The 10,350-nt window shown below is 36.1% G+C and overlaps 1 long non-coding RNA gene across 1 annotated transcript; it reads left to right on the top strand.

Moving 5' to 3' along the window:
* The first annotated feature begins 2,257 nt into the window (after positions 1 to 2,257).
* LOC122143969 lies at positions 2,258 to 4,352 on the top strand. The gene is made up of 3 exons (XR_006159459.1): positions 2,258 to 2,494; positions 3,978 to 4,105; positions 4,212 to 4,352. It is a non-coding gene; the product is annotated as an uncharacterized LOC122143969 (long non-coding RNA).
* The last annotated feature ends 5,998 nt before the right edge of the window (positions 4,353 to 10,350 follow it).

Below are 10,350 nucleotides of genomic sequence, written 5' to 3'. Positions count from 1 at the left end.
CTTGTTTGTCTGTGTCCGACTGAGAAAAGCACAAAAAATAGTTTTTATTTTCCCACTGACAAACAGTGGTGTAAAACACTGCATATTTAACACTTGCTGTTGATAACTTTGATGTCATGTCGTGTTATGCCGTGTTCTAGGCAACCCATAACCTGTGTTTTCCCAACCTTCTACCCGTTAAAAAGTGCACTGGAACAGCAGTCAAACAACAATGGGAGCCCCTACGGATAATATTGCCTATGGATGCGGTGTTTATGCAAGTTGTGCACAGTGAGAAATAGACTTTAGGACAATATAACGTTGCAATAAATTTAATAATCTAGCTACAATTCCTTGCGCTCATGCAGTTTGGCGTGACTTGCATGGAACGCTACAAAGTCGTGAGTTGTGGTTACAAGTCGTGATGTTTGCTAGCTAATACATTAGCTTTGCTTAGCTGTTTAATTTTCAAATAATAAGATACGACAATAAATCTGAACATCCAAAAGCTCTTTAAATAGGAATAAAGAAACTTAAAATGCTTACCTGTTATTTTTCGTGACTCTTTGAGTGAAGCTCAGCTGTGATTGGACGGGCTGATGTCACGGGTCTGACTAGAAAACAGGCGCGGTTTGAATCTTTTTAGCAAATACACTAAAAATATATATTTTGCCCTAAGTAAAAGGTATAAGATTAAAAAAAATCTTAATGTAGGCTTACTATGAAAGACTTATGTACACTGTTTTTTTTTTAATGTAAGTGCAAACAATTTATTTTTGTTACATTTAAATAGAACAAAATGTTGAAAGTTAGTTAACACTTTCCTTAAAAAATGTAGTAAATTTAATTAATAATTTTTTCAGTGAAATATAGTAAATATTAGTAAATGTACTTTTTTTTCAATGAGCAGTGTTCTTTATCATTCCTGTAATAACACGACTCTTAAAAAAGAGAAATAATTCTGTTGTACAGTTAAGTGATGGGTCATTCTGTGAAATGATGACCCTGGTGTCTTTCAGGAGTGAGGATGGGGCATCTTCTGCATCCACCACAAACAGATTCTGTGTTTTAGTTAAAGAATTTTGTTTTAGAGATGTTCAGTTAAATACAGTATATCCTCAACATTTATATAGTGTCTCATAATGCATTTGCTGTCCATCATCAATCACTCAAATGGAAATGCGTAATTATTAGGTCTAACGACAAGTGTTGAACAATGTCTGTTGAAGTTCCTTTTTACATAAATACTTGAAGTATTTCCAAAAAAACTTCCTTTCTACATAGATACTTGCCACACAAACCAGTTGAGAAACACAACACAGTCCACTACAGGAGAGAGAAACTAGCGTTAGTTTGCTGACACTAAAACACTCAGATAGTGTAAATGAAAATACAGAAAAGGGTAAAAACTCAGAAAATATGCAGAGAAGATGAAACAACATTGTTCATGTCTAAGAATATGTGGATGTCGTAAGAGGTAAAGTCAGAAAAGAGATCACAGATTCAACGCCACGAGAATCCAGTCTTCTGAACTCACAGGTAACTGAGATTAATCAAAAATATATTTCAGTAGATAGTTCAATATTTGAATTATAAGGTTTATTTTAAAATTATGTTCCATCTATCTAAATATTATATATGACTGTAACCATTTCAACTGCACCATAAATGTCTTGTGAATTCTAGTGTGGATGAAGGTTCAATAATGGACTCAGAAGACAGAATAGAAAGGATTGTTGATATCTACATCAGTGCAGAGGCTGTAAGAGAAATGAAATTTAATAAAGACACAGAAGACTTCAACACAGCAAAACCCCAAACACAGCACACAGGTAACTGAGATTAAAGGAACAGTTCAGCCAAAAAATAGCATCATTTGTAAATAATGTGGTGTTATTTATTTATTTATTTTCCTGAAAGTGACTCATCGTTTTGCTAGAGAAGACACTTATTTGTCAACCGGGGTCATGTGGATTAATTTAAAGCTGCCTAAATACGGATTTTTGTGTCATGTTGTGTCCCGTTCACGTTTTCCTCCAAAACCTCCAAAAATGTATCTTCGGCTGAAGAAAGAAAGTCATATACAGTGAATCTTGGATGAGTAAATAATCAGGAAACTATTTTTGGGTGAACTGTTCCTCTGCATTTACTCACAAAACACAAGGACAAAAACCACACTAATAAACATCTGACAAGGGGTAAAGTTAGTCTACAGTTCACATGTTTCAGAAGATGTGAGCCGTATGATATGAGGAAGGGAAGAGACTAATATCATATCTATCATCTTCAGGAAGTGATGGTGTGAAGATCAGAAGCTCCAGAGCAGCTGGTGTGTGTTTGGTGCTGCTGTGTGTTCTTCTGCTGACCGCAGTCATAGTGCTGTGTGTCCTCATCTATACAAAGAGTACAAACTACACACAAGAGAGACAGCAGCTGCTAACTAAGATCACCAACCTCTCAGAAGAGAGAGACCAGTTAAAATCAGAAAAAAATGAACTTCAGAAACGTTTAGCAGGTAAGTTTCTTCAGTCTAACCACTAACTTGCTTCATAGCAGACTCCGTTTTTAAAGTGGAGTGAACTGGATCTGTCATGTGGCTATAATTATGTATATATAATTATATAATATAATAATGATATAATGTGATATACTTATATAATTAATTATGTCATGTCTATAATTAATAATAATCTAGGGAAGTCAAATGAATATAATACAGTACACGGTGCCTAGTAAACAGACTACTTCACTGCTTAGTGAACACTAGTTTGATGAATTTAAAAAGCTGTGACAAAAACCTTCTTTTAGGAATCAATCAGTAATTCTGCAGGTCAATGTCTCTTACAGTATACAGCAGACATAGAGGGAAAAAACCAGCAATAAGCTTTAAGAAAAGTTCATTTTCATTACACTACTGTAAAGAGATTTTGCAGTAGATGAAAAACACTAGAAAAGTTAAAAGACCAAATAATTATGAAGACACAATCGAGTATGAAGTCAGTTGCTGTACAGTAACAAATAAATAAATAATTCAGCATCCATTCAGTTCAGTACTCCAGCAGTTTATTAGTCTTTAGTCTATCAGTTTCTTAGTCTTCTAGACTTTCTCTGCCTCTCCCTAGACAGCCGTCTCTCAGTCCTGCAAAAAAACATGTTAGAAGTACTTTACTACAAATCAACTCCAACAGTTATGAGTTTGCGGGTGTACAGTATTTACTACACAGAAGAGTGAAAAGTTCTCTCATCTTAAAGTACAGTGACGATGTGCTGAAATTATACTGTAAGTGTAAGTAGAGTAAAACCCTCTAGATGAGTCTGTAGGTCACTCCATGAACATGATCAACTATAGAGCTTTGTATTTCTACAGGAACAAATGTCCTTCGACCCCGTTCTCTTCATTTTTCTTTTCCCCTCCTCTTCCTCTTTGTCTCCCACCACAAGGATTAATTTTTCAAAAGCACATAATCCCATGTTCATGTTCATATATCCTGAGATTCTGACTGGTGTCTCATCAGTTTTGTTACTGCATAGAAATATGTGCTGTTTGAGTCATATTTTAATGCTCAATGCAATTATGTGTGTGCTTGTGTTTTCTGAATGAGAACATGGTTAAACCTGTTGAAAATGAGGGCATTTTTGTGTAGAGTTCAGCAGAAAATGCTGATTTGAAAACAGGTGAAATGATAAAGGTTTTGAGAAACGTCTTTGTTTTGAGAACTGAATGAATGGTTTGGAAAGTTGGGATAAATGAATCAGTTATAGTGTGTTAGCAATCGAGAAGAACTGTAATATATAGTCCTGTAATAATTTCAATAACTGATTTAGTGACATAAGAAAAAGATTAGCTATCAACAATGAGACAAATGATTAATAAAGTCATAAACAGCATATTATAAACAACTACTAGAATATATACACCACTACAACTAACAACCATTTTACAGTAACTTGATGTGGGATCAAAGTTTAGTTCATGTCTTATCTGGTTGTGTTTATAGATGGATGGAAGTGCCATCAATCCAGTCTTTACTTCATTTCCTCTGAGACGAAGAACTGGACTGAGAGCAGAAGATACTGTAGAGAGAGAGCAGCAGATCTGATCATCATCAACAACACAGAGGAACAAGTGAGTGAGTGTGTGTTCGTGGTGTTGTAATTTTTAAATGAAAGATAATGTGCTGAAATGGGGTCAGTGCTCATTTAATAAATCATGCTATTGTTTGACTTCTCAGGAGTTTGTGAAGATCATTTCTGGTGGTTCTGAACTTTTCTGGATTGGTCTGACTGATATTGAAGTGGAGGGCAGATGGAAATGGGTTGATGGCAGCAACATCGCCTCTGGGTGAGAAATCACTGAACTGAACTGATTATTATGTAATAAATGATTGTCTCAGTCAGTATCATATCACACAGAAAGCAGCTCTGAAGATCTAACACTGATCCGTTGATGCAGGTTCTGGGAGTCTGGAGAACCAAACAGCAATCAAGGAAAAGAGGAAGGCTGTGCTATTAATCGTTCAGCAGGATGGGCTGATTTTCCATGTGATTATATGTCTAAATGGATCTGTGAGAAGAGTGTTCTTAAATGACACATTTCAATAAATATGTATATAGTGCATTATGAAAATTGAAATATAATGTATGGTAATGATCCCATTACATTTATCTTGTTTGTCTGAATAAATGTTATGACTGCACATGGATCCTGTTTTCCCATTTCCCGTTTGTTTTTATTCAGTATATCAACAAGTTAGTTGATATACTGTTATAGCTTCTTGTATATTATTAAGACACTGTAAACTAAAGTATAACTGTTGTAATTATGAAGAAATACTAGGGTTGGGAGTAATGCAATATGGCCTGAGTAAGTGCAGGGGAAGACAAGCTTTCATAATATTTGCTATGAAAACTTGCAAAAGAAAAGGTTTTCATAGTGTAGTGACCAAATAATAAAGCTTTATTCATTCTCAACATGAAGAAAGAACACGTGGTACAGAAAACTGTTGTGGCAGCAACATAAAAAATAAAGTTCCTATTTCAGTTTTTCAATATTTTTGCGTACAGCAGACACATGTGGGGGGTGGGGGGATACAGAGCACGTAGAGAACGAGGAGAAGTTCCACGTCTACATATCGACCTTAGTGAACCCGTGACCTTTCGAAGCCAAGCCGCTTCTTCTTCAGGCATTGTTACACTAGAGCGTTGACGAGGGTCTTATTAAAGCAAAAAAACCCAAGTGCAAGATGTTGCCAACTCGAGTGATTCAGTCAGAATGATCAGATCATGATCTACGTAATGACCTAAATAAACATCCAGCTGATCACGAGAGAGAGAATCTTACACCAGATCGTTTACAGAAGTCAAAGGTTTGAAGACGATCAGATACCGTCATAGTTCTTAAACGATGCTGACCCACGATCCGCCGGCGTTCCCATGACATTAAACCTTTTGATACTTCTGCACTAATTAACAGTGTGCAGGAATTTTTTTCTTTTTCCTTGAGTTTTGATCTTTGTGGTCTTTGTCTCCTACGCACCTATCAATTGCCGTCAGGTGTGCGGAGATTGATTGTTCATTAATTGGATTTTTAAAACGTAATAATCTTAATAGTACATTTAACAAACTGCTAGTTGTTTTTTACATCCAGCGTTAGCAGTAACATGATTTCAAAAAAATTATGGTGATCTAATTACTTCTACAGTCAAAAGTAGTAAGTCAAAATATTACAATACCTTAGTTACACATAAGGGTAAATGATGACAGAATTTTCTTTTTGGTTGAATTAACTTTTTCATTAAGAAGTACAAAAGAAAAAGAGTTTAATTCTGAGGGACAGAGAGAGTGGAAAATAGTTGTGTGAAACATAACGTAGACGGAAAGTGAACTTTTTGATGTGTGAAAACAAATGATGTAAAAAGGCTTGACAATTACACTAATGTGACTTTCTATTGTTTATTTCATAAAGGCTGTAAGGAGTGAAATTATTTCCTTATGAAATGAATTCTTTGTGAAGCCAGACTTTCAGGAACTCTCACAATGCAAATGCAACAAGACAATGCGCTTTGATCTCCTCGTGGAGCCAAACAAACAGATAGGAAGATCTAGAAGAAAGACCATTTGCTCTTTGGTACCTTTCACCCCTCCTTCCCCCCAGGGCACATGGTCCAGGCAACTAAAAGTTGTTACGCTCACATAAAACATTTACTATATCTTCAGGATTCATGATTGTAAACTTTTCATGTTTGGTGTCATTTTAAAGGTCTTTGTGCGATTGGTAAATTGGTCTCAATTTCAAAGTAGTCATTTATATTATGAGAAAGATTGAAAACTTTTTGTAGAATTGTGTTCTGCTGAGGAGGGGGTGTGTTCCCCTTTAGGGGTCTGTGAGAATGTTTATCTCCAGCCAGGTACTACCATTATTTTACAACTGATTTGAAAAGAACCAAAAGGACTTTTATGTTTTTACAACTGATTTGAAGATTTCTTTGTTATCTGGTCTGAGTATTTAAGGGAAGTGACAAAACACTACTGCGCGATTCTGTAGCCAGAAAGCCCGTAGTGTGGAGTGTATTTCATATGCTCCATACTGTACTATGTATCTTCCTGAAGTCAGGTATACTATTATGTAATTGTGTTAAACACATTGTGCCTACAGAGCACACTGTATAGTTGTTTGTGCTACTACATGTGCACATTAGCTAGTTAAGTTTATTCTCTAAAACACCTGAGTGCTTTGCTATGCATTTTAGACCAAGTTTCTTAAATTAGGATAACTGTTACATGTGTGACTATGTTAAATTTGTGTGACTCCTGCATGGATCACTTAGCCGTTCCCAATATGGCTACAGTGTCTTTGTGCAGAAGCAAAGTTGCAACACAACTACAATGTGATTTACAATTACACTATCCTTTCTAAATGTGGCTTCTAATTATTTTCATTATGTAAATTGGCATGATACAATTTTACCTGACTGATAATAAATTGTTATATTTGATTTATTCTGCATTATTCTTAATTCATTATTACTAGTAGATTAAAGCGAAGGTATTACCTCAAATCTGTGTTCAGGATTGTTCATACGAAAGGTTTAATAGATGGAGCATGGGGCACATCAATTGAGTCCATTTAGATTTCTGACTATCACTGTCTTAAAATAAGTTGCAGTTTTCGTAAATATATAAAAAACTATACTTTTTGTACGAGTAAGCAGGGCGCGACCCGACTTAAAGGTAGATATTTACCCTGCATCCAATGTTTAAGATCAGACCGACGAGTTTGTGTCCGAGAAGAGCATTCAATCGGCCGAAATGTTTACTTCTAAAGCGATATCGGGTCTGCGATGAACGAATAATTGAAAGTATGGGATTTTCAGAATACTCAAATATCTAAATTAATAAAACAATCGATATCTGTGATCAGCTTTTGATAGAAATATTGCCCTAAATTTAATGATCACGTGAAATTGGAGTCAGATTAAACATGGAGCTAGACTAAAATTTAAAACCAAATCCTGATAAATTCAGAAGCGCCAATAAACAGACCGAATACGCATTAAACCTTCGACCAGGCCGCTGGATTCCGCTTTTTGGGCTGGCGGGTGGATCCTTACAGAAGCTTTAACATGCAAATAAGGATTCACACTGGAGAGAAGCCTTTACACACATGCCCTCAATGTGGAAAGAGTTTCACTCAACAAGGAAACTTTAACCGGCACAAGAGAGTTCACACTGGAGAGAACCTGTTCACATGTAAAACTGTGTGGAAACAGTTTCACACGACAAAAACCTTAACTAAGGCACATGAGAATTCACACCAGAGAGAAGATTAAACCTGCAAACTGTGTGGAAGAACTTCTACAAAACTAAACCTTAACCATCACACGAAACAGTCACACTAGTGACATGATCAATGGAAAGAGTTTCAGGCATAAAGCAACCTTTAATAATCACATGAGGCTTCACACCGGAGAGAGACCTTTTATGTGTCTTCAGTGTAAAATGTGTTTCACATATCAAAAAGACCTCAAACATCATTGTTGCAAGCAGGATGGGGCCAAGAGCCATGGGAAGGGATTGAGGCCTCGAGTTTCATGGAAGGTTCCCGCCTCCTTGCTCTGTTCCCACGACTCCCAGCCCCACCCTGCTTGCTACATGTAAATTGATGTAAAATCTTGGGGTGTTTTAGATACCGAAGACTTGATCAGGGCTGCGTTTACCAAAAGCATCGTAAGCTTAAGTACATCGTAGACCCATTGAAACCACCAAAGCTTACGATGCTTTTGGGAAATGCAGTCCAGAATTTTGCTAAAACAATGCAAAGAACTGAATTTCACAAGATGCCCTGAGTCTCACACTGGATGATCATTAAACTGAGACCTGTCACCACAAAGCCTGAGTTTAATAGTTACTCCTCTACAGATGATTTTATAAACTAGTGACTGTATAAAAAGAACTCCTCCAGCATTTTCAACTTTAGGCAGTTAACCCAAGATAAACGGTTCTGGAGACACACATTCTGAATGTCACAGGGACAAAAGTGGGATTTCCCTCTCTCAAGATAAAGAGCTAAAGCCAGACTCCCTTTTGACCTCTTCCTTGCCTGACTGGAATCCTCTCTAAAACCCACAGAGACTGTCTTCTTTACATATAAAATGCTTCAGATCATTCCAAAAGGAGGCTATCAGAACTTCATTTGAACAATTCCACATCATGTCTGACTGTCATCCATATAATACAGTACATACAGTAGTTTGCCAACCAAAACAATCGTTCTGCCGTGATCATTTGCAGCTTTTGACCGCTGAGTGGCGCTTTAACCACACGTTTTCAAACAAGCGCATCAAAGCACATTTTTGCAAATAGTCGTCAGCTTTGCCTCACCGAAGTGTTACATTTGACGGCTGCAGTCGGGGAAGAAAATGAAGTTAAAATATTTAATATTGACAGATGAAAGTTTAGTATACTTATGAAGTTATGTGCGTTTCTTAGAATGAATTCAAGCAGGATAAATGTCAAGCCTCTCCTTTATTTTGACAGATAACTTCTTGGGAAAAATATATTTGTCTGTAAAGATTTAGAAAGAAGGCACTGTATAATTTCGCTCCCATCATCAATTTATTTTAATAATGATCATAAATAATAAACACTTATTTTCTACAAGAGTAAACATTATAAATAAGGAATAAAAGGAAGAATTTCAATTAGCCCTTATTTTCCATTTCTGAAGTTAATTGGCAACTCTAATGATGATGTAATTATCTTTTGACTCCCCCTTCCTTAAAAAAATAAATATAAAATAAATAAATAAAAACACCTCAGTTGTAGGAGATATGCGAGCGAATAATAGATTTAAAAAAGAAAAAAAAAAAGTGTGTGCTTGGTTTCCGAAATAGAATTCAAGTGATTTAATTTAAAATAAATATTAGTTACCAGCCAAGATCCTCAATCCAAAGTTGCAAATTTAACTTATGCGCAAAATTGGAATATCGCACAAAACATTTGCAAACAAGTAGCGTTTCCATCCAATGAGTCAAAGAGAACAAAATCAACACTTTCTGATAAACTGGCAATATACATCAAGAAAAGCAGGAGAATCTACTGAATATTATCGTTTTCCTATATAATAAATCACTTGCACCTCAGAATGAGCAGACGAAACACAAATATTTGTGGTTATTGCTTTCGGAGGAGGATGCTGCTGTTTCGTGGCACAGTCGTTTAACAGTGCTAAAAGGCAATTATACAGAAATACTTTGATGACAGACTTTGCCCGGGCATTTCCGAATGACCATATAACATTTCAGATGCTGTGGAATGAGATCGGTCCACTGGTTAGTCAGGATTTACCGTCCATAGCGCAAAGTCACATGACTTTTCGATGCACTCGGAGGAATTTTTTTAGAAAAATGCATTTCCATCTCCCATTATTCGCATTAACCTTTTGCGCACAGGTCAAAAACCACCTCAAGCGAGCTTAAAAACTTTTCTGTGAATTAAGGCATTTTTTTTTTAAATTCAGCTTTCCATCACTTGATTCTGATGCAATACTTTAAAATGCGCATAAAAGCAGGGTGATGGAAACCCAGCTATAGATGACAGAGAGAAGTTAAAACACATGTTTGCAGGAGATTGAAATAAAGTGCTGGTTTTGTTTTATAGATAGATGGAAGTGCTATCAATCCAGTCTTTATTTCATTTCCTCTGAGATGAAAAACCGGACTGAGAGCAGAAGAGACTGTAGAGAGAGAGCAGCAGATCTGATCATCATAAACAACACAGAGGAACAAGTGTGTGTGTGTGTGAATAATGTTTTACTGTTAAATGACACTGTGCAAAAATGTACCTGTTCTCAGTTTATGATATAATTTAATT

The sequence above is a fragment of the Cyprinus carpio genome, unplaced genomic scaffold, assembly GCF_018340385.1.
Source record: "Cyprinus carpio isolate SPL01 unplaced genomic scaffold, ASM1834038v1 S000006548, whole genome shotgun sequence".
NCBI lineage: Eukaryota > Metazoa > Chordata > Actinopteri > Cypriniformes > Cyprinidae > Cyprinus > Cyprinus carpio.
The sequence above is the reverse complement of the archived record's forward strand: the minus strand, read 5'-3'. Positions and strand labels throughout refer to the sequence as shown.